This window comes from Hypomesus transpacificus, unplaced genomic scaffold (assembly GCF_021917145.1).
Source record: "Hypomesus transpacificus isolate Combined female unplaced genomic scaffold, fHypTra1 scaffold_293, whole genome shotgun sequence".
In the NCBI taxonomy this organism is placed as follows: Eukaryota; Metazoa; Chordata; class Actinopteri; order Osmeriformes; family Osmeridae; genus Hypomesus; species Hypomesus transpacificus.
The window spans coordinates 45,131-50,000 of NW_025813820.1; positions in this window are offsets into that span (position 1 = coordinate 45,131).

A 4,870-nucleotide genomic window follows, 5' to 3' on the forward strand; every position below is an offset into this window, starting at 1 on the left:
AGCCGTTTTATAAAGTGTTCCCCCGAAATTAGATTGGGGAAAGTAAGACGCCTCTGGGGTACGAACCCCGGTCACCCATTTCCATTGCCATCTGCCACGGCGGTTATTCACACATCCACGGCTCAGTTGAGGATCAGGTGAGGGAGAGGGGGAAACTGACCTTTGGTTTTAGAGGGTAGGCTGCCATCTGCTGGATGTTTGAGTCCATGTTTTACCTCCAGGGGTCGCCAGGGTGCGGGGGTATCCGACCGGGGTGCCTCTTGGGCGGGCACTGGGTCCTGGGCAGACCCTCTGCTGGATGTTTGAGTCCATGTTTGACCTCCAGGGGTCTCGGGGTGCGGGGGTATCCGACCGGGGTGCCTCTTGGGCGGGCACTGGGTCCTGGGCAGACCCTCTGCTGGATGTTTGAGTCCATGTTTGACCTCCAGGGGTCTCGGGGTGCGGGGGTATCCGACCGGGGTGCCTCTTGGGCGGGCACTGGGTCCTGGGCAGACCCTCTGCTGGATGTTTGAGTCCATGGTTGACCTCCAGGGGTCTCGGGGTGCGGGGGTATCCGACCGGGGTGCCTCTTGGGCGGGCACTGGGTCCTGGGCAGACCCTCTGCTGGATGTTTGAGTCCATGTTTGACCTCCAGGGGTCGCCAGGGTGCGGGGGTATTCGACCGGGGTGCCTCTTGGGCGGGCACTGGGTCCTGGGCAGACCCTCTGCTGGATGTTTGAGTCCATGTTTGACCTCCAGGGGTCTCGGGGTGCGGGGGTATCCGACCGGGGTGCCTCTTGGGCGGGCACGGGGTCCTGGGGGTCCTGGGCAAACCCCCTGCTGGATGTTTGAGTCCATGGTTGACCTCCAGGGGTCGCCAGGGTGCGGGGGTATCCGACCGGGGTGCCTCTTGGGCGGGCACTGGGTCCTGGGCAGACCCCCTGCTGGATGTTTGAGTCCATGGTTGACCTCCAGGCCTCTCGGGGTCCGGGGGGTATCCGACCGGGGTGCCTCTTGGGTGGGCACGGGGTCCTGGGCAGAACCCCTGCTGGATGTTTGAGTCCATGTTTGACCTCCAGGGGTCGCCAGGGTGCGGGGGTATCCGACCGGGGTGCCTCTTGGGCGGGCACGGGGTCCTGGGCAGACCCTCTGCTGGATGTTTGAGTCCATGGTTGACCTCCAGGCCTCTCGGGGTCCGGGGGGTATCCGACCGGGGTGCCTCTTGGGCGGGCACTGGGTCCTGGGCAGACCCTCTGGTTCTTTCAGGTCTCTGAAAACCAGGTTTCTGAAACCGCGCCGATGGTCGTCTGGTGGACTGGGGCCCGCGACCATGTAAAGTTTGTAATCTCGAAGCTGGGAGACTGCTGAAAAGGCTGGGAAAACGGTCAAACACGGTTATCTCCGGTGCCGTTCAACCGATTTTTGTGAATAAAGGCTCGTTGGATAGGTAAGACCCGGGGCAACAAAACCCCGGTGTGCAACTTTTGCGCACGTGCGCGTGCGCGACACAGGAACCGAAACAAAACTTCAAACAGAGTTGCCGACTCGAAAACGGGTGAAAGTGGGGGAAATAACGATTGAGCAAGGTGCTCAGCACTCCAACTTGAATAACAAAGTCATCCGGGGCCAGATGGGTGGTACCAAACGAAAGTTATTAGCGAAATAAAATGTCTAAATTTCTAAATCGGTGCTAAAAAGTTGGATGTGGTCGAAATGAAGAGAAAAGCTGTTTGATCGTTTTCCTCACACTCTAACTCAGCTGACAAAATGATCCCCGTTGAAATTGGTGGCACAGAACGGAAACGGGAGAAGAAATAAAACGTGAAAAGGCCCTACGCGGGCATGACAAAAATTTCAAACGTCCCTACTTGGGCATGAAACTCTTTGATAAGGGAAGAAAACCACCCTCCTGTCTGCCCCAGGCTCTGACTTAAATAATAAATCACGTTTGGAGAAGATCCCACGTTCGGGCGAGTAACTGTGAATTTTCAAGGCGCAGGCCCGTGTGTCATTTTGGGGCTTTGGAGGCAGGCCAAAATAGCTCTGCGCTGACTTAACTCGGCTTTGCGGGCACTCAGCGAGTCGAGGGAGGGCTCGTTGGATAGGTATGGCCCGGGGGATGAAGGAAAAGGAGAGACCCCCGGGCGTGCACGCGCGTGGGAGACGCACGGAACGAAACAAAATTTCAAACGGCTCTCCCGAAATGGGGACACTTTTTTCGGGGGGAAAGAAGACATTTCTCGCTGCCCCAGAGTCCAACTTGAACAGTCAAAGAGTCCCCGTGTAAATGCGTGGGCTAGAACGGAAACGGGAGGCCGACGAAAATTTCGAACGTCCCCACTCGGGCACGAAACTCTTTTTTCGGGGAGAAAAACCACCCTCCTATCTGCCCCAGGCTCTGACTTAAATAATAAATCACGTTTGGAGAAGATCCCACGTTCGGGCGAGTAACTGTGAATTTTCAAGGCGCAGGCCCGTGTGTCATTTTGGGGCTTTGGAGGCAGGCCAAAATAGCTCTGCGCTGACCTAACTCGGCTTTGCGGGCACTCAGCGAGTCGAGGGAGGGCTCGTTGGATAGGTATGGCCCGGGGGATGAAGGAAAAGGAGAGACCCAAGGGCGTGCACGCGCGTGGGAGACGCACGGAACGAAACAAAAGTTCAAACGTCTCCCCTGAAATAAGTACACCTTTTCAGGGGAAAATAAACACTCCCCTCCGTGCCCCCGGGTCTAACTGGAATAATAAAAGAGTCCCCAGCCAAATCCCATGTTCCGTTGAATAACTGTGAATTTATTATCTTGCCAGCATTCAATAAGTCAAGCACACTTTCAGTCTGCAAAAGTGGAAGGAATTGAGACTTGTGTAGAGGCATCTCCACTTTGCGGGCACTCAGAGACTCGGGGGAAGACTTTTTGGATAGGTATGGACCGGGGGAAGAAGGCCCATGAGAGACCCCCGGGCGTGCACGCGCGCGGGAAACGCACGGAACGAAACAAGATTTCAAACGCTTCTACCGAGTCGGGAACACCGTTTCCGGGTGAAACGACCACAGTGCACGCTGCCCCCGCCTCCAACTTATATGGGAAAATTGTCCCCGTTCAAATCCATGGGGCAGAACGAAAACGGGAGGCCCGCGAATATTTCAAACGTCTCCCCCGAAAAAAGTACACCTTTTCCGGGGAAGATAAACACTCTCCGCGCTGCCCCAGCCTCCAACTTGAATTATAAAAGTGTCCCCAGCCAAATCCCACGTTCGGGTGAATAACTGTGAATTTTACACCTCCAAAGCATTCAAAAAGTCAAGCACACTTTCAGTCGGCAAAAGTGGAAGGAATTTGAGACTCGTGTGGAGGCATCTCCACTTTGCGGGCACTCAGAGACTCGGGGGAAGACTTTTTGGATAGGTATGGACCGGGGGAAGAAGGCCCATGAGAGACCCCCGGGCGTGCACGCGCGCGGGAAACGCACGGAACGAAACAAGATTTCAAACGCTTCTACCGAGTCGGGAACACCGTTTCCGGGTGAAACGACCACAGTGCACGCTGCCCCCGCCTCCAACTTATATGGGAAAATTGTCCCCGTTCAAATCCATGGGGCAGAACGAAAACGGGAGGCCCGCGAATATTTCAAACGTCTCCCCCGAAAAAAGTACACCTTTTCCGGGGAGAAAAAACACACTACCCGCTGCCCCAGCCTCCAACTTGAATTATAAAAGTGTCCCCAGCCAAATCCCACGCTCGGGCGAGAAACGGCGAATTTTACCCTTTTTCACCTTTCCACACCTCCAGCGCACCCTCACACGGTCATCCCCGGCCTCCCAGGGGACCACCACTCCGGGACGTCCCCGGGCACCCATCCCCGGGCTCCCAAGGGACCCCCACTCCGGCCGCACCCTGCACACCCACTTTTGGGATCCAAGGGGACCCCCCCACACCCTCCCGGCCTCCCCGGGGACCCCCTCTCCAAGGGGGGACTGCACACCTCCGGGGGGGGGTGTCCCCCATCACCCATTCACCGGGGGGCCCTGTGCACCCACTATTAAGCCCACCCCCTGTGTTAAAACCCATTAAATGCAACTTTAAAAAATATGTGCCCCTGGTCATCCAATTGAAAAATTGTGCCCCTGGTCATCCTCCCATTGACTCCCATTCAAGTTGGACTTAGGTTTTGAAGGCTTAAAAGTTTGTGCCTCTGGGCATCCGCCCATTGACTTCCATTCAAAATGGACTTAGGTTTTGAAGGCTTAAAATTTTGTGCCTCTGGGCATCCGCCCATTGACTTCCATTCAAAATGGACTTAGGTTTTGAAGGCTTAAAATTTTGTGCCTCTGGTGATCCGCCCATTGACTCCCATTCAAGTTGGACTTAGGTTTTGGAGGCTTAAAAGTTTGTGCCTCTGGGCATCCGCCCATTGACTTCCATTCAAAATGGACTTAGGTTTTGAAGGCTTAAAATTTTGTGCCTCTGGTGATCCGCCCATTGACTCCCATTCAAGTTGGACTTAGGTTTTGGAGGCTTAAAAGTTTGTGCCTCTGGTGATCCGCCCATTGACTCCCATTCAAGTTGGACTTAGGTTTTGGAGGCTTAAAAGTTTGTGCCTCTGGTGATCCGCCCATTGACTCCCATTCAAGTTGGACTTAGGTTTTGGAGGCTTAAAAGTTTGTGCCTCTGGTGATCCGCCCATTGACTCCCATTCAAGTTGGACTTAGGTTTTGGAGGCTTAAAAGTTTGTGCCTCTGGTGATCCGCCCATTGACTCCCATTCAAGTTGGACTTAGGTTTTGGAGGCTTAAAAGTTTGTGCCTCTGGTGATCCGCCCATTGACTCCCATTCAAGTTGGACTTAGGTTTTGGAGGCTTAAAAGTTTGTGCCTCTGGTGATCCGCCCATTGACT